This window comes from Musca autumnalis, unplaced genomic scaffold (assembly GCF_047663935.1).
Source record: "Musca autumnalis isolate F117 unplaced genomic scaffold, ASM4766393v1 scaffold_4, whole genome shotgun sequence".
NCBI classification, from domain to species: domain Eukaryota; kingdom Metazoa; phylum Arthropoda; class Insecta; order Diptera; family Muscidae; genus Musca; species Musca autumnalis.
The window spans coordinates 113,922,481-113,946,779 of record NW_027411977.1 but is presented as its reverse complement, the minus strand read 5'-3'; the positions used below and the strand labels follow the sequence as shown (position 1 = coordinate 113,946,779).

The window sequence follows — 24,299 nt, the reverse complement described above, 5'->3', positions numbered from 1 at the left end:
AAGGTTGTGGCCTCAATATCCCACCGAAGTGACTGAAATTTGGCATTTTGCCTTCGTTGTGGGTATAAAACTTTCCACCTTAAAATTGTCGGTATACGTCCACGTCTTCATATAGCCCCTATAGAACGGTACCTGCCGATTTTCGGTATTTTGAAAGTTGTAGCCTCAATATCCCACCGAAATGACTGAAATTTGGCATTTAGTCTTACAGATACAGATTTCGTCCAAACATACTTGGGCTCTAAACCCATTATTTCGATGAGGCACGTTTTTGGTCGTATCAAAGTGTATATACCCTCTTTAGTCAAAGACTGAGGGTATACAAATTCAGATCACTGACGAATATCAAACCGTATTAGCGATTCCATTCATATTAATGTGAATTTAATTAACGTTGATCGATTTCAACCAACGTATAAGAGAAACTGAACCGAAAGTAAACAACTAAGCATTTAATGGTTGCTCTCAACAACTTTATAACCGACAATGGAATCTCTTAATAATATTTATAACCTTGGTGACAACAACACAACCGCTGCGATCAGTGCCACCAACATCGGAGAAGCAGTCGTCACCTTACCGCGCTCATAGTACAATAGATAAGCGAACTACAATGCAGTAACGTATCAAGCAATAAGCCAAGTAGTTGAACACGGAACGTACTCGCAAATGGTAGAAGAGCTACGGCAATATTCGTCAACCGGTAAAAATAGCTTGCTTGAACACTCAAGTAATACCTACATACAGACGTACATTTTTATTTTTACTCATCCATATCGGGAAACACATATCGCTACACACTCAAAGTGCTAACGTTTATGGAAATACAACAAACCCGGTTTTATTTTCAAACTCAAAACGCGAGTACAACTACTATATTTAGTTTTTTTTCCCAAAGAATGTCGTCAAAAGAATGTTTACAAAATAGAAAATTCCCTGCATGTTAAAATAATTCTTGCTTTTGAAAATATTATCAACAGAAAAAAGTGAGTTTAATAACAAACCTCCAGTGCAAATGTAATAACAAATCACAACAAAATAAAATAGCAAATAATAATTAAAAATAGGTATAAATAATTAAAAAGAGAAGTGAATAAAACAAACACAAGTAATCTCCATCAAAGTATGTCTAAGTGCTTCTGCAAATAATTAAGATTACAAAGCTTATAATAAGTGAAAATTTGTTGCTATTCATTAATTATTCTTCAATTAATCTGATGTCTGTCTAAAAGGGCATTTCTTTTTCTTCTGACTGCGTCACATTTCTATCTGGACAATTATGCAAATATTTTTTATTTGTTTTTTTTTAACTGCTGCTGTGTCTGATTAGATAAGAGTAAAGAAACAAATTGAAAGGTATGCAAGAAAGTGATATAATTTTATTTGGAATTATGTACATGTCTGTTATGTATGTAGATATGTACATTAGGGCGGCCCAAAATAATGGCTTTTTTTTGAAACGCCTACCTCATAAATATTTTCCAGTTGATCCAAAAACCTTATATATGAAATTTTATGGCGATCGGTGAACGTTAACAAATGCCATAGTAATTCGTATGGGACCAAAGGTAAATTTTCACAAAAATTTTCCATCAGTCGCATTTATGGTCCACTCGATGAAAAAACTTTACCAGTTCTTTGTTGAGGCTAAAAACAACTTCTACAAAAATTAGTGATGGTCGGTTAACCCTAACCCGTGCCCCCTGACCGATCTTTATTTCCATAATACTATACAAAGGCGAGTTTTCAGGAAATCACTCTACAAGTCACAATTATTTTTCAATCGATGAAAAAACTTATACGCACTTCAAAATGAGTCTCCATTCTTTCATTTTGGTTAAAAAAATTATTTTATAGGCACCAGCTCAACAAAGTTTAGATGACAATAAAATTTTTCTACATCCTTAAATTTTTATATTGGATATGACCACGCAAAATATCGAATTATATGTGAAAATGACAATTTAGTTCAGAAAGGCGGGTTAAGAAATTCAATAGAAAACGCAATAAGAGAGAAAGCTGAATAAGCCATTTACCCCATGTACTAGCAGGCTATGGCGCACAGTGTCACGACAGCGGCCAAAAATGGTCAAAAAGTAACTCAAAATATAAATATATTGAAGGGAGTCGATAGAAAACATTCCAATTATAAGGATTTTGAATTTTGGTATTTATACGTCAAGTAGTTTTGTCTACATGAGGGTTCAAATCAGATAGTTGTTGTTCTCCATATTTTCCCAAACAACATTTATCATCTTCAAATATTTGAATACACTGTGCTCTTGAATCAAATTTAAATGGAAGGTGCTTACACCTGGGTAGTTTTTGCGGATTCTGAAACTACAATGTTCATAGATGAGAAAAATCAAAAAACAAAAAAATCGCCGGAGCGCTTTTGAAATAAATCGCGATTCAAGTTGACATTTTTATGGGTTGTTTAGGTTTTCACGATATTGCTTAGAAACCGCAAGTCCTATAAAAAAAGACTGAAGAAAATTTTGTAGCTATGAAAATTCTCTATTAGATTGACTTTCACGGTATTTTCGTCGGTTTTACCATTTTTGAGATATTGAAGTTCAAATTGGGACAATGCACTGACTGTAACGCCCCCTTATAAAACATGTCATGAAGGGTGCGCCTTAACTAACTTTTAATGAAAACCGCTTTTGTAGCTATGAAAATTCTCTATAAGATTGACCTTCACGGTATTTTCGTCGGTTTTACCATTTTTGAGATATTGAAGTTCAAATTGGGACAATGCCCTGACTGTAGCGCCCCCTTATAAAACAATGTCATGAAGGGTGCGCCTTAACTAACTTTTAATGAAAACCGCTTACACAGGGGAAGTTTTTGTGAATTATGAAACAGAAATTTTCATAGATGAAAAAAATCCAAAAACAAGAAAAAATCGCTGTAGGGATTTTTAAATAAATCGCGTTCAAAAATCACATTTTTAGGTGTTTTTTAGGTTTTCACGATTTTGCTTGGAAACAGCAAGTCCAATCGAAATGGAGCTAAAGAAAATGTTGTAGCTGTGAAAATTCTCTACATGATTGACGTTTATGGTTTGTTCTCATGCTGTACCAGTTTTGAGATAAAGAAGCTCAGTTTACATTTTTAGGTTTTTTTGTTAAGGTTTCGCGATTTTGCTTGAATACCGCAAGTCTTATCGGCATAGTACCTGAGAAAATCTTACAGCTGTGAAAATTCTCTACAAGACTGGCTTATGCAATTTTTCCTAGGTTGTACCACTTTTTTAGATATATAAGTTTAATTTGGAAAATTGCAGTCATGACATTGTTTTATAAGGAGACGATACAGAAATGAATTGAATTTGAATTGTCCCAATTTCGACTTCTATATCTCAAAAGTTGTGAAACCTACGAAAACATCATTAAAGTCAATCATGTAGAGAATTTTGATAGCTACAACATTTTCTTTACTCCCATTTTGATAGGACTTGCGTTTTCCAAGTAAAATCGCAAAAATCTAAACAACCCCTAAAAATGTCAACTTGAATCGCGATTTATTTAAAAAGCGCTCCGGCGAATTTTTTTGTTTTTTAATTTTCCTCATCTATGAACATTGTAGTTTCAGAATTCGCAAAAACTTCCCAGGTGTAAGCACCTTCCATTTAAATTTGATTCAAGAGCACCGTGAGTATTTGAAGTAACTTGTTATAAAACTGATTTTTATGTTGCTTTGGATGTAATAAAGTTGGTTCCATATGGAATATTAATCTTATGAAGGCGAGTATATGGAATATTATTGATCATATAAGAAGGGGAATAAGAAGTGAAACCAAAACCGCTGAAGTGCTTAGATTTGAGATCCTCCATTACAACAAAATCTGCAATATTATCCCATTTTCCGAAATGCCATTTCTTGAATAGGATCGTTGTTTTTGAACGTAGAAACTTGAAATTTTGCCAGAACATGTATATTAGCTTTATTTCGATTTTCATGTCGGTTACGTCTTCGGGCATTTATTTATAGTTCATAAATTTTGTGCAAAAAAAAAAATTAAAATCAAAAAATTGTATTAAAGTATATATCGATATTATTTGCTGATTGAGTTGTGAAAATTGAGTAATTCAAATGTGTAAAGAAGCCAGTTGCAGAGGCTTGCAGACGAACATGTTAAATATCTTTTTTTAGTGACCACCTCATTAAGGGTTTATCATTTTTTAAGAAAGCGTTGTGCGGTGTCGACTAAAGCTCGAAAACGAATGAACCGATCATCTTATATTTTGTGGGCTTATTAGGTACCTTACAACCTTGTTTTTATACGAGGGAATTTTAAAAATATCCAGACTTCTGAGATTCAGCCAATTCATTATAATCAATCGGTGATGGCATTGAGATTGTGGAAATGCGTGAAAGTGCGTCTGCCAAAACGATATCCGCTCCGCTGATATGACGTATGTCGGTGGAAAATTGAGACAAATAATCGAGTTGACGAAACTATCGAGGTGTAGCCTTAACCGGATTTTGTTTGAACGCAAACGTTAAATGTTTGTGATCCGTGAAGATTATAAATTTACGCCCTTCGAGCATGTGGCGGTTGTATTTGACAACTGCGTATCTGATAGTTTCTTGGAATGAAAACTTAGAGGCATCCAGCCATTAGTTGTCTGCTGCTGCAGAACTCCATTAATGGCCACATCAGAAGCGTCGACCATGACGCAGATTGGCAAGTCTTCAAAAGGATGTGATAAAATAGTAGCATTGGATATATCAGACTTACATTTTTCGAAACTAGTTTTGATGTCTTCGGTCCAGACAAGGAGTTTTCTTGTTACCCTTTTGGCAAGCTATTAGTGGAAGTTGATTGGCCGCAGGTCCAGGAATGAATCTACGATAAAAGTTTACCATAGCAACAAATCGACGAAGTTCCTTCACGTTTTTCGGTTGGGGATAGTTGGCTATTGCTTCAACTTTTTCCGGTAATGGGCGTATACCTTCTGGTAAGGATATATGTAAGAAAAGATTGACCGATATGTTCTATCTTCTATCTACCAAATATTGGAACGAATCGGTTGATCCGTTCGAGAGTTATCGTGCGTACCAGCCAGACAGACGGACGGACATGGCTAAAACAGATTTTGTCCAAAAATACCAAAAATAAACCATTATTTCGATGAGGCGTATTTTTGCTCGTATATATGTACATATATACCCTATTAAGATTAAAGGCAGAGTATTGAAAGAAGAATTTTTTTCATTCTTTAACTACTATCAATCTTTATGCTTAATACTACACAGAGAATTGGTTTTCTTTTTGCTAAATAAAAACGAAGGTAATATACTAATACAAATAAATATTACTTCCAGAACCTGCAAGAAACTAGTACTAGTTTTAGTAAAAGCCGGCCAGGATCTACTCAAAATGTAGTACGCGTATAGGACGTTTGATAGTCCCACTAATCAAAAAGATTCCAAATTTGTAAAATCTGAACGATTAATTCAAATATTATAGATAGTCACTACGGACAGTAGGACTTTCTATGACAGCGTCTACACTAGGCACTCCATAGAAACACTTATCCGAAGATTCCTATTGGAGTAATTAATGCCGAAAAAACATTCTTCGTTTTAGTCTTTAATTTAATTGTAATCCACATTCCAATATTAACTCAGTAATAATTTCCGTTTTAATGTATTCATTTGATGAGGTGATCAAGTAGAGGCAGATATCATTTATTCACAAAACATACAGTTGGTTGTATATGCAGATGTTATTACATATTTGTATGCATATGTATGTAAATATATTTCATTATTGTAAGCAATTAAATTTTTGAAATTATATTTCAACAAGTGAGCAAAGGCTATAGTCGGGACGGGGCCGACCATGTGATACCCTACACCACTACCCCTGTGCATAAGCTTTTCACTGGTAAACATTTCTTTTAGGGAATATAAACCGACTACCACCAAAAATAATATGCCTCTTTGTCTCTGGGACCCCCATAAGCAACCAAAATTTCGTGACCATCCGATCAAAATTACGACCTGTAGCTTGATTGCAAAAAAAATGGAAGAATTGGATGCATTACCGACTATTGTGGTATCTCCCTGTTTTGACCACCTTCGCCAACCTGCTTTACACCAATGTAAAGGTAATATTTTCTTCTTCCGTTGACAGGCTTTGTCGTTGGAATACCCCTACTAGAAGCCAATATATTCACAAAGAATAAAACTTTGAATTTGTCTCCAAATGAGTTTTTCCCCATTCCGACCCCTAAATATTATCCGGCTATCACCAAAATCAATAGGCTTCTTCCTATGTGGGACCCGCATCAACTCCCAAAAAATTCGTGACGATCCAATTAAAATTGCGACCTGTAGCGTGATTACAAACAAATCGGAAAATGGGATGCATTACCGACTATTGCGATATCTCTGTTGTTTGAGCAGCTACGACAACCTACTTTACATCGTTGTAAAGGTGATATTTTTTACTTTCCTTGCCAGGTTTTGCTTTTGATATACCTCTTAAAGAAACAGAGATATTGGCTTTGAAATAAAACGTAGACCTTTTCTCCAAATAAGTATTTGCCCATTCCGACCCTTGAATATTATCCGACCATCATTAAAATCAGTAGGTTTCTTCCTCTGGGACCCCCATTAACCCCTAAACTTTCGTGACGATCCGATCAAAATTGCGACCTGTGGAGTGATTACAAAAAAATCGGAAATGGGATGCATTATCGACTATTGCCTTATCTCTGCTATTTGACCACCTATGACAACCTAATTTACATCGTTGTAAAGGTGATATTTTCTACTTTCCTTGCCAGATTTTGCTTTTGATATACCTCTAAAAGAAACAGAGATATTGGCTTTGAAATAAAATGTTGACTTTTCTCCAAATAAGTGTTTGCCCATTCCGACCCCCAAATATTATCCGACCATCACCAAAATTAATAGGCTTCTTTCTTTTTGGGACCCCCATTAACCCCCAAAATTTCGTGACCATCCGATCAAAATTGCGACCTGTAGCGTGATTACAAAAAAATCGAAAAATGGGATGCATTATCGGCTATTGCCATATCTTTGCTATTTGACCACCTACGACAACCTGCTTTACACCGTTGTAAAGGTGATATTTTCTACTTTCCTATCCAGGTTTTGCTATTGATATACCTCTTAAAGAAACAGAGATATTGGCTTTGAAATAAAATGTTGACTTTTCTCCAAATAAGTGTTTGCCCATTCCGACCCCTAAATATTATCCGACCATCACCAAAATCAATATGCTTCTTCATCTGTGAGACCCCCATTAACCCTGAAATTTTCGTGACGATCCGATCAATATTGCAACCTGTAGCGTGATTTCCAAAAAAATAGACAAATGGGATGTATTACCGACTATTGCGATATCTCCGTTATTTGGTTACCTACGCCGACCTAGTTTGCATCATTGTAAAGACGGGATCTTCTACTTTCATAGCCAGGCTTTGCTTTTGGAAACTTTTCAACCAAAGCTGTGATATTTGTCAATATAATTAAAATCGCAAAAATGAAAATTGGTGTTTTATTTGCTACTATTGCGATATCTTCGTTGTTTGATCACCTACGAGCACCTACTTTAAATCATTAGAAAGGTGATATTTTCTGCTTTCATTGTCAGATTTTGCTTTTGGTATACCCCATATAGAAGCTGAGATATTGGCTTTGGAAAAAAACGTTGTCTTTTTATCCACCTAAGTTTTTTGCCCTTTCCGACCCCTAAATATTATCCGACCATCACCAAAATCAATAGGCTTCTTCCCCTCCGGGACCCCCATCAACATCCAAAATTTCGTGACGATCCGATCAAAATTGCGGCCTGTAGCGTGATTACAAGGTTTAGATGGACAGACGGACGGACGGACGGACTGACGGACGGACACACATAGCCAGATCGACTCAGCTCGTCGAGACATTCATTTTGATATATATAAGTATGGGTCTACGACCATTATTTCGATGCGTTACAAACTTTTTGGCCAAAACCAACTTATAATACCCTCCCCACATAGTGGTGTAGGGTATAATAACAGCAAAACCGGAACCAAATGCTCATTCTACAGTTACATTATATTTGTGTCATTCAACTCAAAAGACAAGATGAACTGCTTCAAATTCTCGTTTGGTTGACGTGCAAAACATCCCAGCAAAAAATCTTATTACCAAATAACGGATTTATATAGTACTTTTTGGTTGCGGTATATGCCAACCAAGACTATTGGAAGCCAAACAAGCAACCTATTGCATTATAAGTCGATTCAAATATAATGGGTTAATATTTTTAAAGCAAAACTTCTTATTTCTCTTATCTATCTATAAAAACTGAAATTTGCGTCATAGATATGATTGCGGATTCACGCGGTTTTGTGTTTTTCAGGGTGTTGGGAAAAAATTCTTATAAGGTATATTTGGTGATATTAAAAATATATTTTAATTTAATTTTATTCCATTTAAATATTGAAAAATGTCCCGCAGAAACCACTTTTAATTTTTATGATATATGAAATGAAGTTGTATATAATATATAACGATATATATGGAACAATACGATGATAAAATTAGTGAGAAACAAACGGTTATGACATTTGGTTATGTCGTGTGCCCCTGTACCTTGTTTTCAGTTAAATTACAGTGACTTTTAAAAGTTCTAAAAAATACAAATTTTAAAAGCTTTTGTGCAGAAGCTTTTTTATCGAAAAACTTTATAACTAATATTTTATGTAATCTTAGGTAAAAACTCTTCAACATATCATACAGGGATACGAGGTTGTAAAAAAGTCATAACCCTAATGTACAGCATCTAGACCTGCGGCGGACCTTCCGGTTACAATCAACTTTTACGTACACATTGTTATATTCACGGACAACTTGCCCCCCCATACCAGTTGCTGATATTATTCGAATTTTCGGCACAACTTTCGAAAACGACTAGCACTGTCGAATGTTTGGCAAATGTTTTTCGTGTGTACGCAAGCACGCTGTTCTTTTGTTCGTCAAAAGTTCGAAAACGATATAATTTTCGAACATTTGGTGAATGCTTTTTCTTCACAGGAAAAATTGTTTCGAGAAACATTTTTTACTTTGAAATGTTTTTGTTTCAAAAAATAATTTTATGTTATTTGTGTAAAATTTCCATTTGTATAAACAATAAGTGTTGATAAAGACAACATATGGGTAGGTTGCCAAACTGAAGACAACAATGTTTATCAACAGTTACATATCGACTCGCAAACATAAGAAAGAAATAAAAATGGTAAAGGTACATAACAAAAACATCAAGAAACTCCACAAAAATTTTTTTCACTATTAATATTATTGGCGATATTCGAAATCGAAGGGTTTCCTGCCACAAACTGAGCGACGAATGAATCGTTTTCAAATCATTTTCGTATGTCGTTCTCGAACAAAATATCCCCAAAACTATCGAGAAACATTTGAAAGCGATATCGTTTTCGATAGCAATGGTATAGTGGGTGTATTTAAGTTTTCTGTAAACATTTTTATGTTTTATACATTCAAATACGAATATACATGTTTAAAAATGTTCTCTATATGCAAAGAGGTAAGATATTTCCCCAAATTTTCAAATTTCAACTACGTGTGGCTAAAAAAATACATAGGAATTTTAAATATTTATATATTTACCACTGTATACCAATCGAGTATGCATTGACGAATAATATGTTTTACAAAAATGCTCACCAAATTTGGGCAATGTATGTCCGCAAAGCCCCACAGCTAAGGCATATATTTTGTGGTCGTGGTGATTTTTCGAATTAAACAAAGAATGATGTAATTCGTCAAACCCCTAACATATGAACATCATCCAGGTGGTCATAACCAGGCAGCTTCACCTTTTGGCGGTCAACTTTTCTCGCCTAGAGGTTAATTTTAACATTTTTGTCAACTTTTACTATTAACTCATGTCTTTTTACCTAAAAACTATCAAAAAATAATGGTATATTATACCCTACACCACTATGTGGAAATGGTATTATAAGTTTGTTTTTGTAAAAATGCATGTAACACAGCGAAATATTCGTGGGAGACCCCCAATATGGTATAAAAATCTTCACATCTCGACGAGATAAAGCGATTTTGAGATGTGTGTCCGTCCTTCCGTCCCTCCGTCCATCTGTCCATTATAAATTGTACTTATACTCAATTATGGACCGATCGTCACGAAATTTTGTATGGAGGTCGGGTTCAGACCCTTTTTTTATTGGTGATGATCGTGAAATATTTAGCGGGCGAAATGGACCAAAAACATAATTTATATCTAATTTTGAAGCGGCTCTGTAGGTCGCAATAATAGTCCGATCAACGCGAAATTTTCAACAAGGTAAGGGTATATGACGAAGAAGAAGCTTGAGATGATGATCAGATAATATTTAGATGGTTAAAGGGACCACAACTTTTGTGTGAAAATTGTGAACATTTTTAATATACAACTTATATCGTTATTCTTGGAAGACATATTTCGGGTAATTAAGCTATACTTGAAAAATAAACTTTTGACCTTTCTATTGATGCCAATTGTGTTGGTGTACATGATAAGATAACAGAGTTACAGCCTTATATATCCAATTATTTCTTTGTAGTGTAATAATAAACACGTTAGAGGTTGCAATTATAACTCAATAGTCACGAAAATTTGTACGAGGTATGACTTTAAGTCGAAGAAGATGCCTACAATTTTGGATGATGATCTGATATTATTTAGCGGGTGAAATGGACCATTACTTTTTATTTTATATTTGGTTCATATCTTACTTTCTGGAGGGCATATACCGCCAAAGAAGCCTACATATGAAAAGATAACGACTGACCTTTCCACTGATACAAATTGCAATAATGAGTTTGGTAGATAACGGGGCTATTGCTTAATATAAAGTGGGTTTTCTGTAGAGAACCAAATTTTCCTCCCATGCTTTAATTGTCTCTATCATGACAGAGAAATTCCCAGTTTGTGAATTATTGCGAATTACGTGGAGCTCAGGCGTATTAATTGTCCAATTGGTTTTTTATACATATCGCATCTGTTCAACAGAAGGATAGTAAATAAAAATTTTAACTTTTTAGTAAGAAAATAAGTTACCCTACCCACTGTAAAAATCTGTCATTTCTTTGTCTTTCTTTGGTCAAAAATACCGGTATTTCACTTTTCATACTACTACTTATGTACCAACAGTTTTTTCTCTACTGAAAAATTGAAAAGTTTGAGTTACTACCTTTTTGTTGAAAAGAACGTTTTTTTTTTTCAAAATGTACTCGGGGTCGCTAACGTTAAAGTTTTTTTGAAATATTAATTTTGGTGAAGGTGAAGGCACTCACTGACCTCCCCCTGGCGCATAATTTTGGGATTTATACATACAAAAATTTACCGCCAAGCCCGAACGGCGTGCCCTAAGACACCACTTGTTGAGAAGTTTTTCATGGCTGAAATACTCTAGAAATTTCGTCAACATAACTAAGAGGTATTTTGCCACCGTTGATCGATTCCCTGGCCATGTAACTTCAAACGGTGGGAAAATACCCCTCAGTAATGTTGGCGACATTTTCCGAGTATTTCAGTCACGTAAAACTTCTCTACAAGTGGTAGGGCACACCGTTCAGACTCGGCGATAAACTATACGCCCCCATATCAGGAAATATGAATCGGGGTGTACTCATTGATATGAGAGAAGTCTCCTTTGTCCCTTATGGGATGTTTGTGGAACAATTACACTGTGTGTCATTTTTTGAGTCATGGTTTATTAACCATATTCTTACACCGCAGCGTGATAGAAGACCAAAAATAAGAAGACACGTGTCCCGGCGTTTTTTCCTATCACTTCAACTTTCGCGGTTATGGGACCACAAGGGCTTGAGGTATTGATGTCAAAAGGGATAATTTTGTGCGGCTCATATCGTTTAAATCGCTGAGAATAACAATTGTGAACACATAAAATCTATTCAACCTTATCTTCAAGGTCAAATTTGCCTGATAATATTTTGTCGAATTTAAGGCTACAGATATCAAACCGATCAGAATTGAAGTAAACAACCATCTGCAAAAACCCTAGGTACCTTAGGTCTCAATAAACAACTTTCTAGAACATACGAACTCTGTATAAACGGTTCTTAATGGTTAAAATAGCAATATAATTGGGATTTTTATCCTCTTTTCTCGGTTTCTGCTCCAGAGATACTACACCGTTGAAAATTCAAGAAAATAATTAATCACATTAATGTAGCAAAAATATCAGTAAACAACTTTCTGAAACATACGAACAGTCTATGAACGCTTCTTATTGACGAAAATAGCGAAAAACTTTTGAAAATATTCGATTTTTATACTTTTTTCTCCGATTCTGGTCCACAGATAGCGAACCCCCAAAAATTAATAGTATAATCAACTACAAAAATGTACCTAAGATCTCAATAAAAAACTTCCTAGAACAAGTGGATATTCTAGGAACGGTCCTTTAAGCTCAAAATTCGATCATTTTAAATCATAGTTTCCTGTTCAGGTCCGTAAATAACAAACCTTTAAAATTTCCTTGAGTTTTGAACAGTTTGTTATTTCCAGACCTGAGCAAGGGAAAACGTTAAAAATAATTCAATTGTTCGTGGATTTCAGCTTAAACAATCATTCCTAGAAACTTCTTATGTTCTAAAAAGTTGTTCATTGCAATCTTAGGTACATTTTTGTAGTTGACGATATCCTTAAATATTGGACGGTTTGGCATCTAAGGATCAGAATTTAAAAAAGGTACAAAAATCGAATATTTTCAAAAGTTTTTCGCTATTTCCGACGTTCCTAGACAGTTTGTATATTCCAGAAAGTTGTTTACTGATATTTTTGCTACATTTATGTGGTTAATTCTTGTCTTGAATTTTCAACGGTTTAGTATCTATGGAGCAGAAACTGATAAAAGAGGATAAAAATCGCAATTGCTGTTTATACAGAGTTCGTATGTTCTAGACAGTTGTTTATTGAGACCTAAGCTACATTTTTATAGATTGTTGTTTGCTTCAATTCTGATCGGTTTGATATCTGTAGCCTAAAATCCGTGAAACAATTATAGGGGAAATTTTACCTTGACGATTTTGATCTTGAAGATGTGTTTGAATGGATTTTATGTGTTCACAATTATTATTGTTTAAGTCGAGAGCTACAACTTTGCTTTAACGAGTAAATTCAAATTCTCAGCGGTATAGAAGATATAAGCCCCTCAAAATGATCCTTTTTGACATCAAGGCCTCAGGTCTTTGGGGGCCCATAACCGCGAAAGTGGAATTGATTGGGAAAAACGCTGGGTCATGTGTCTTCTTATTTTTGGTGTTCTACACGCTGCTGTGTCAGAATAGGGTTAATAATATTCGTTTTGCATAGTGTTATTATATTATTATTTAAGCTTGATGTGATAAGTTGGCAGAATCCGCAAAGTTATTTCTTACAATAAGTTTATTTGTTCCATAAATGAATTTTGATTTCGTGAAAGCTAATTTGCAGGGATAGTGGTGTAGGGTATCACATGGTCGGCCCCGTCCGACTATAGCCTTTGCTTACTTGTTCAGTATAAAATCTGCCGGTTAGAGGGTTAAAACTTCAAAATAGCAGAAATCGACCGCTGTGGTTATTTGTAAGCTATATCCTATGGGAACCCTAAATACCAAGTAAAAGCTAAATCAGTCAGAAACCTTCACATGAAATCAATAAATCACATGTAATCGAGAGGTACCGTTATACATGACACTATGTCCACAATTTTTGATGTAGACGTTTTTGAATCACTGGAAATCCTAACTGTCAAATTACAGCCAATTTATATAGAACAAGTGAGAAAAGGCTATAGTCGGTACAGGGCCGACTATGTGATACCCTACACCACTACCTCTGTGCATAATCCTTTCACTCAAAAACATTTCTTTTAGCGAGATACGAAAGTTTTGACCTATATGGCTTTTATACCAAATGACTTAAGGTGAACTGAACCAAAATAATTAATATTTAATTTTATATTTGACTACTATCGGCATCACCAACATCAATATGCTTCTATCTCTGTGAGAAAATTTCGTGATGATCCGATCAAAATTCCGACCTGTAGAGTGATTGTAGAAAAATTGGAAAAGGGATGTATTAACGACTATTATTTGACCACCTACGCTAACCTACTTTGCATAATTTTAAAGATGGGATTTTCTACTTTCTTAGTCAGGCTTTGTTTTTAGATGGTCCCCAACCAAAGGTGTGATATTCGTCATTATTATTAAAATCGCAAAAATGAAAAGTTGGGTTCTATTAGCGACTATTGCGATATCTTCGTTGTTTGACTACCTACGCCAACCTACGTTACATCGTTGTAAAGTTGTATTTTCTACTTTCCTTGCCAGATCTTGCTTTTTATATACCCCTTACAGACGCTCAGATATTTGCTGTGGAATAAAATGTTGACTTTTTCTCCAAATAAATTTTTTGTTCATTCCGACTCCGAAATATTATCCGACCATCACCAAAATCAATACGCTTCTTCCTCTGTGAGACCTTCATTAACCTTCGAAATTTCGTGACGATCCGATCCAAATTGCGATGTGTAGCGTGATTTCCAAAACAATAGAAAAATGGGATGTATTACCGACTATTGCGATATCTCCGTTAGTTGGTCACCTACGCCGACCTAGTTTGCATCATTGTAAAGACGGGATATTCTACTTTCATAGTTAGGCTTTGTTTTTGGAAAGTCTTTAACCAAAACTGGTTAAATAAAATACCTTTGAAGTCCCAAAAAAACCGTTGCCACAACCTTACCAGCCGATTGAATTGTTTTTGCCTTCTTTGGGGCACTTCCTCCAGCTTCAGTCCATTGTTTGGATTGTTCTTTTGTCTCTGGAGTATAGTGGTGGATCCATGTCTCATCAACAGTTATGAAACGACGCTTAAAATCCATTTTATTTCGCTTAAAACGATCCAAACAAGCTTGAGAAATGTTCATTCTTATGCGTTTTTGATCGACTGTTAACAAATGCGGCACCCATCTTGCAGAAAGCTTTTTCATCTGTAGTTCTTCATGCAAAATTAAATGGACTCGATCATCTGAGATGCCCATGATATTAGCAATTTCACGCACTTTTATTCGTCGATCATTTAATACCATATCATGTACTTTGGCTACAATTTCTGTTGTTGTTGCTGTTTTTGGACGTCCTCTACGTGGTTCATCTTTAATGCTTGTACGACCACGTTTAAATTCAGCAAACCAATTTTTTACTGTTACATATGAAGGAGCACTTTCACCTAACACATTCACCATATCATTATGAATTTCTTGTCCCGATAAACCTTTTTTATGTAAATATTTAATGACACCAAGCATTTCTAATTTTTCCATTGTAAAAAAATTGCGGATGAGTCTTTTTTGAACACCTGTTTCAATATGAAGGAGTTGCCAGATTGAAACAAAATTTAACATGTGTTCATAACAGAGATGTTTCCAAAATATCTCCGCTTCTAGCAGGCATAATCAAAAAGGAAAGCTCGTCAAAGCATGAGGAAAATAAAATATTTATTATTATGCTAAATAGGTTGGCGCACATCCCACTTTCACATTTTTTATTTGAATTTCATTTTAGTATCTTAGCTTTGGTTGGATGCGTTTCAACAATGAAGCTTGGTAATGAAACTGAACCATGTGAGCTTTAATTTAATACGAACTGTTGCATTTACGTTAAATTTATTGCAAAAGGTTTAATATTTTTAAGTTTTTATTTTAATGACAAATACCTCATGCAAAACAATAAGGCAAAAAAAAACTTAAAAATAAAGCACTCAGCTGAGCCAGGCTGGGATTCGAACTTGGGTCGTCGCCAACTAACAGACAATGTTGCTGATGTCTTAGCGTTCTGAACCACAATCCACTTAAAAAATCTTTCGATGTGAAAGACATATATACAGTCTACGATGGAAAAAAGCCATCGACTGTAATATGAATGCAACATTGAAAAAATTGATTTCTGGAATAGAAGGGGAACAAATGAGTCGTCTTTGGAAATAAAAAGCTTCAATTTGAACTTCACAAATGCAAAATTGCAATCTTGGATGTATAAATAGGAGCTCCAAATGGCGAAAATTGTCTAGCAACAACAACAACATCTAATATGCTTGATGATGTTAGCCTAACCAGCTAACGAAACGATCGTCGCATAGTGGTTGATGTGTGTGTGTAGGACTTCGCTAGATATAAATTTTTCAATGTAATCTCCTTAGGTCATAAAAAGCTCCATTAATTAAATTAATTAAATCTCACAAATAATGGCCTTCGCCCCTGAAAAGACAAAAAAAACTTAAAAATAAAACATTCAGCTGAGCCCGGCTGGGATTCGAACCTGGGTCGTCGCCAACTAACAGACAATGTTGCTGACGTCTTAGCGTTCTAAACCACAATCCACTTAAAAAATCTTTCGATGTGAAAGACATATATACAGTCTACGATGGGAAAAAGCCATCGACTGTAATATGAATGCAACATTGAAAAAATTGATTTCTGGAATAGAAGGGGGGGAAATGAGTCGTCTATGGAAATAAAAAGCTTCAATTTGAACTTCACAAATGCAAAATTGCAATCATGGATGTATAAATAGGAGCTCCAAATGGCGAAAATTGTCTAGCAACAACATCTAATATGCCTGATGATGTTAGCCTAACCAGCTAACGAAACGGTCGTCGCATAGTGGTTGATGTGTGTGTAAGACTTCGCTAGATATCAATTTTTCAATGTAATCTCCTAAGGTCATAAAAAGCTCGATTAATTAAATTAATAATCAAGAAGACCAGCAAAGCTTTCAATCAGTACCAAGTAGATGTCGACAGTAGTCAAATGTAAAAGTAACAAGTAAAAGAGGGCTACAGTCGGACTGGGCCGATCATGTCATACCCAACACCACTTCCCCTGGGCACCAGTTTTCCGCGGAATTTATTTCTATGATTACGAAGTCTCCCTTGTTCCTTCGGCGATGTTGAGGGAATATATGTATGATTGCGACACGTTTTCATTATTTCACATTTATACATATTTCTTCAAAAAAATAAAAAAATTGTGTTAAGAAGAAACAAAAATAAAATCCCTAAGGCATCTAGATATAGCATTATAATTTTGTGACTTTATTCGATTCGATCAAAGCGATCAATATTTCGATGTATTACATTACTTCTAATCAAAGGTATACCTTATGCTATAGCATAAAAACTTCAAACCCCCGTACAGCATCGTAATTTGCATCCACTAAATAAACTTGCGGTTTCCAAGCAAAATCGTGAAAACCTAAAAACCCTATAATGTAAGCTTTGATCGCGATTAATTTAAAAGCGTTCTGGCCATTTTAGACACTAGTTCCTTTATCTAAATGCTACATTGATATAACTTGCATTATGTGAGAGGTCAAGAGTTGGTTTTTAACTTTAGTTTTCGTAAGTTGTCCGAACATACCCCCAGAATATAAATTAATTATTAAATTAAATTTTTTTTCTCAAAAGTTATGGTCAGTTTTACACGCTAAATGCGATCCGATTATTATCGACAGTTATTGGCACTATCATTGACCAAAAATATTACCTCGTGCAAACATATGTCAGTATTTAACTATAACTGCGACCTCTAGCGTGATTAAGGTTACACTACCCACAATTTAAACTGAGGGATCCATGTATATACTGTGTAAATAAGGATATATAGACTTAAGGAAAGAACAAGACGTCTTTCCCAGTTGAATGCTATACATGCACTTACATGTAGCAAGCAACCACATGGTTATTAGACTGCTCATAGATTGCCTGTACCAATCTATTTCAGACATCCCACATGTGGGAATGGAAATTCTTATCTCCTTTCTTATAATGACCTCCCACGATAAGGAGGTCTGCTTGCCACATGTTTACCCTTTTCAAGTGGACTGTATTTGAACTAGATCCCTATTTAACAAAATGATCTCTAATCTACACATGCAACCCTCACCAAGACATTCACTATCTTTAAGTATTACAAAACAAATATGTTCACGTGAACATACTGGGATGTAACTTTGTTATCTGACCACGTACATCAACATAATTAGCATCAATCAAGGTTAAGCGCTCCTCTTCTAAATATATCTTACATGGGTTTAACATATTTTCCAGGAATAAAGATATAGATATTTCACTATAAACTTTACCAATTTTCACACAAAAGTTCTGGTCCATTTAACCCTTACATAAAATTTCGCGCCGATCAGGCTACCATTGCGACCTACAGAGTCGCTACAAAATTAGATAAACAATTTGGTTTTGGTCCATTTCACCCCCTAAATATTTCTCGATCATCGTGGGGTCTATTCTGGTCTGAACCCGACCTCCACACAAAATTTCGTGAAGATTGGTTCATAATTGCGACAATTTTTAATGGACGGACGGACACACATCTCAAAATCGATTTCAATTTTTAACAACAAACATAATAGATTTTATATTATTGTTATTTGCGTTTCTTTGTATTTTAAATCAGAATAATGTTTTTGACAACAAAGCTTATGCACAAGGTGTAGGGTATCACATGGTCGGCCCCGTACCGACTATAGCCTTTTCTCACTTGTTTTACCTCGTTTACCTTTGTAATGGGTTTCACAATGACTAACGGATCCGAATTTTTGCTGGGTGGTTACTAAAAAGGCGCGCGCCCAATTTGAGCTTTGAACTCACAACTTTCGTTCTGTGCCACCGCACATTTTACTTAGTACTAAGTGAAGTAAGAAATAACCCGTTATTTTTCAGTCCACATTACATGTAACCATTGTTTACATAACTTTGTAATGAGTTATTCACATGGGCATAAGGAAAATATTTCGCAATTTTAAGCAGTGATCTTTTGACGTGTGCGTCTCTAAATCTGTGATTTCCTCTGCTAATTGAAGATTCAATCTTAGCTAATTTTTTGGGTATGCGTTTCTCTTATCAGACGGTGTTCCTCTTATCAGGGTGTCGCCTACGGTATCGAACAGCTTGGATAATAAACCATTGCATAGTGGTCCCACTTGTATGGGAAGATGCGACAAAAATATTTATAACCGTCGGATCAATCTGATTTGTTCAGTATATGCTAAAAATAAGTCAAAAATACTTTACCCAAAAAGTCATCAATAAGGTTCCAGTTTTTCCTATAGCCCCCATGTAGCGGTATCACAAGATTTCAGGTATTTTGAAGGTTTTATCTACATTATAGTCCGGTCAAAATAGACATTGAAATAACAAAAATTCCCACAAAGCTGAATTTTGGTGGAGAGCTAGGGTTTGCCATTAGAAACAACGTCCTAATAGTCCCCATCGATCCCATGTGTGCAAATAAAATTATTCGGGGTCAAAGGTCAAAATTTAAGTGTTTTTAGGTTTTCGGATTTATTTTTTGAAAACGGTTGATCTAATCAAAAAGTGACTAAAGTAAATATTGTAGACAGAAAAATTACCTACAAGTTTGACCCTTATAATTTTTTTCTTAGAAGGAACCATTCTTGAGATATAGCTGTTCTAAAAACACATGATTTTTATGCACTTATAAGGGAAATATGCACATATTCAGACGAACCGGCTAAAATAAGCGAAGTAATCGGGTCTGTCCCCCAAAAAATATATATTTTCTTGAAGAGCGAAATTATAGCTATCTTCTAAAAAAATTCCAACAAAATCGGAGTGTGTTTAGTAGAGTTATTCAATGTTAGAGTCATTTTATGCAAAAATAGCCCATTTAACCCACATGTATAATCGAAGGCGTACAGAAATAAGGCCCCAGGAAATAACACCCCAAATTGAAAATGAAAATAGGCCCCAAACAGGTATATGAAAAACAACAACAAAACTTTTGGGGTCTAATTTCGTCTTTTTGGGACCTGTTTTCATTTAACTGTTGGGGCCAAATTGTCTTCACCACAAGTAAATCGAAAATTTGAAAATCAAATTGGGGTCTAAATAATATTGGGGCCTAATTGAATTTTTCATTAGGGCCTTTTTGCACATGTTTGGGGCCTAAATATATTTTAGTGTTTAACAAAAACAAGAAATTGGGGTGCATTTTCTAAAGTTTTTATTAAGATATGATCAAACAAGTGAGCAGAGGCTATAGTCGGGACGGGGCCGACCATGTGATACCCTACACCACTACCCCTGTGCATAAGGTTTTCACATTTCTTTTAGGGAATATAATCCGACTACCACCAAAAATAATATGCCTCTTTCTCTCCGGGACCCCCATAAGCAATCAAACTTTCGTGACCATCCGATCACAATTACGACCTGTAGCTTGATTGCAAAAAATGGAAGAATTGGATGAATTACCGACTATTGCGGTATCTCCCTTGTTTGACCACCTTCGCCAACCTGCTTTACGCCAATGTAAAGGTAATATTTTCTTCTTCAATTGACAGGTTTTGCCGTTGGAATACCCCTACTAAAAGCCAATATATTCACAAAGAATAAAACTTTGAATTTGTCTCCAAATGAGTTTTTGCCCATTCCGACCCCTAAATATTATCCGACCATCATTAAAATCAGTAGGCTTCTTCCTCTGTGAGACCCCCATTAACCCCTAAAATTTCGTGACGATCCGATCAAAATTGCAACCTGTGGCGTGATTACAAAATAATCGGAAAATGGGATGCATTATCGACTATTGCCATATCTCTGCTATTTGACCACCTACGACAACCTAATTTACATCGCTGGAAAGGTGATATTTTCTACTTTCCTTGCCAGGTTTTGCTTTTTATATACCTTTTAAAGAAACAGATATATTGGCTTTGAAATAAAACGTTGACCTTTCTCTAAATAAGTGTTTGCCCATTCCGACCCCTGAATATTATCCGACCATCATCAAACTCGATAGGCTTCTTTCCCTTTGGGACCCCCATTAACCCCCAAAATTTCGTGACGATTCGATCAAAATTGCGACCTGTAGCGTGATTACAAAAAAATCGAAAAATGGGATGCATTATCGACTATTGCCATATCTCTGCTATTTGACCACCTACGACAACCTACTTTACATCGTTGTAAAGGCGATTTTTTCTACTTTCCTGGCCAGGTTTTGCTTTTGATATACCTCTTAAAGAAACAGAGATATTGGCTTTGAAATAAAATGTTGACTTTTCTCCAAATAAGTGTTTGCCCATTCCGACCCCTAAATATTATCGGACCATCACCAAAATCAATAGGCTTCTTCATCTGTGAGACCCCCGTTAACCCTCAAATTTTCGTGACGATCCGATCAAAATTGCGACCTGTAGCGTGATTTTCAAAAAAATAGAAAAATGGGATGTATTACCGACTATTGCGATATCTCCGTTATTTGGTAACCTACGCCGACCTAGTTTGCATCATTGTAAAGACGGGATCTTCTACTTTCATAGTCAGGCTTTGCTTTTGGAAAATTTGCAACCGAAGCTGTGATATTCGTCAATATAATTAAAATCGCAAAAATTAAAATTGGGGTTTTATTTGCTACTATTGTGATATCTTCGTTGTTTGATCATCTACGAGCACCAACTTTACATCATTAGAAAGGTGATATTTTCTACTTTCATTGTCAGGTTTTGCTTTTGGTATACCCCATATAGAAGCTGAGATATTCGCTTTGGAAAAAAACGTTGTCTTTTTATCCACCTAAGTTTTTTTGCCCTTTCCGACCCCTAAATATTATTCGACCATCACCAAAATCAATAGGCTTCTTCCCCTCCGAGACCCTCATCAACACCAAAAATTTGGTGACGATCCGATCAAAATTGCGACCTGTAGCGTGATTACAAGGTTTAGATGGACAGACGGACAGACGGACAGACGGACGGACGGACGGACTGACGGACGGACACACATAGCCAGATCGACTCAGCTCGTCGAGACATTCATTTTGGTATATATAAGTATGGGTCTACGACCATTATTTCGATGCGTTACAAACTTTTTGGCCAAAACCAACTTATAATACCCTCCCCACATAGTGGTGTAGGGTATAAAAATGGGATGCAATTTCGAAAACTTTATTAAGAAAAAAGCGAAAAAAATTAAAGGACTCAAAATAACAATAATTTTTAGTAATAATAAGCAAAAGTAAACACTTATTTCATAGAATTCAACAAATTATATGATAAGTAATAATAATTGGTAATAATTATTACTAATGTTGCAGATTTTGACAGTTGTGTAAAGGAAAAGCTGCCGACAAAATGTTTCAGCAACATTAAGAAAGTAAAAAAGATACACCTACTAACAATGTTTAATTTATATACCTCATCTTCCAGTGGGAGCATATTTGTGCATATAGCGTTTTCTTCACACACCATCCTATTTAAAAATGCTAAGGCATTTATTTTTCCTTTTTTACAGAGGAAGGAAGGGAAATATATTTAAAAAAATCGCGCGATTTTTTAAATGTATTTTTCTTCAGCTACTCTCCTAATTCTGTTTGACTTGACTTGGAGAGAAAAAATATACTAAAAAAAAATCGCGCGATTTTTTTAAATATATTTTTTCTCTGCATTTCTTTCTAATTATGTTTGACTTGATTTGGAGAGAAAAAAATATATTTAAAAAATCGCGCGATTTTTTAGATATATTTTTTCTCTCCAAATCAAGTCAAAAAGAATTAGAAAGAAATGGAGAGTAGCTGAAGAAAAATATATTTAAAAAATCAAACAGATTTAGAAAAAAAGTGAGAGTAGCTGAAGAAAAATATATTTAAAAAATCGCGCGATTTTTTTAAATATATTTTTCTTCAGCTACTCTCACTTTTTTTCTAAATCTGTTTGAATGGATTTGGAATGAAAAAATATATTAAAAAAATCGCGCGATTTTTTTTAGTATACAGAATTAGGAGAGTAGCTGAAGAAAAATATATTTAAAAAATCGCGCGATTTTTTAAATATATTTTTTCTCTCCAAATCAATTATAACAGAATTTAAAAAAAAAAATGGAGAGTAGCTGAAGAAAAATATATTTAAAAAATCGCGCGATTTTTTTAAATATATTTTTCTTCAGCTACTCTCCACTTTTTCTAATTCTGTTTGATTTTTTAAATTATTTTTTTAAAATATTTTTCTTCAGCTACTTTCCATTTCTTTCTAATTCTGTTTGACTTGATTTGGAGATATGGAGTAGTTAAAGTCTGTCTCGGGTTTGTTTGGTTTTTGGTCAGACCGAAATTTGTCCACACCTTTTCGAGCATGAATGCTTCAACTATTTGATGGGGAGTTTTTGGAGCCGGCACAAATTTTTTGCTAACGATGTGATGCAAACTTCTTTGTATTTTGTTAAAATATATACTTTGTAATTCTTGCTGATACTATAAAAATATATACATACATATATGTATATAGAAATTGGTACAGAAATGCTCACTTATCACAATGTTTCTGAAAAACATTACGAACGGTACTTGATACCGACGATCCACTTCCCAAAGATTTTGCGATTCCTACGCAATCGTCTTTAATTTTATTTAAAATTTTTATTTTTATCACATTCATAGACGCCTGCTAGTACACTTGAAAATAAGAGCTTGTTTCTAGGTGGCTTTAACATGCATAAAAAAGTACAGTCATAATTAGTTACATATTACAAACTATTGAATGAATATCTTTAAAAATATTTTTTGAAATTACACCCCAAATTTAGGGCTTCATTTACACCCCAAATTTAAGTGAATAAATATTTTGGGGCGTGAATGCATACTTTGGGGCCTAATTGCATTTTCGTTGTTTGGGGTGATAATGCATTTTGCAAATGCACCCCAATTTCAAAAATGTATTTTGGCCCCAATGAAATTTTGGGGCATAATTGCAATATTTTTTTGGGGCCAAATTTCCTAGTTTGGGGCCTTTTTGTATTGGGGCAATTTTTCAAATTGTAAAAACACCCCAAAAATTGGGGTCCATTTTCATTCCCGTTTGGGGCGTTATTTCTTGGGGCTTTATTTCTGTACGCCTAATCGAAAGCCCAACGGGAACGACCCCAACGAAAACTCTCCGATTTTTTTCAAGTTTTGTCCGAAGGTAGGGTTTGTTGCGCTGATTACGGAAATGTATAATTTTCAACGGTTGCGGATCCGGATCGCCGGTTATTAGACCCGAAAGGCCAAATTTAAAAACCGGGTTAGACCCGGTTCTACTGAACCGATTACTGCAAAGTGGATATCGTTTGAAAGCTTACGGAAGTATCTAACACATAATGTCGTTACTTTAACCGGTTCGCCTCATAATGTACTTACGCGGCTAATTTTTTATTT

The 24,299-nt window shown here is 35.0% G+C and overlaps 1 protein-coding gene across 22 annotated transcripts in view; it reads left to right on the top strand.

Moving 5' to 3' along the window:
* The first annotated feature begins 534 nt into the window (after positions 1-534).
* Positions 535-24,299, top strand: part of LOC141402734 (uncharacterized) — a 313,145-nt gene continuing 289,380 nt past the window's right edge. For 14 of the 22 annotated variants that reach the window (XM_073984628.1, XM_073984627.1, XM_073984626.1 and 11 more), the window contains exon 1: positions 535-986. The gene's annotated coding sequence lies outside the window, so the exon portion shown is untranslated. Of the gene's footprint in view, positions 1,357-24,299 lie in introns of all 22 variants that reach the window. The other 8 variants (XM_073984623.1, XM_073984618.1, XM_073984636.1 and 5 more) reach the window with 4 other exon arrangements.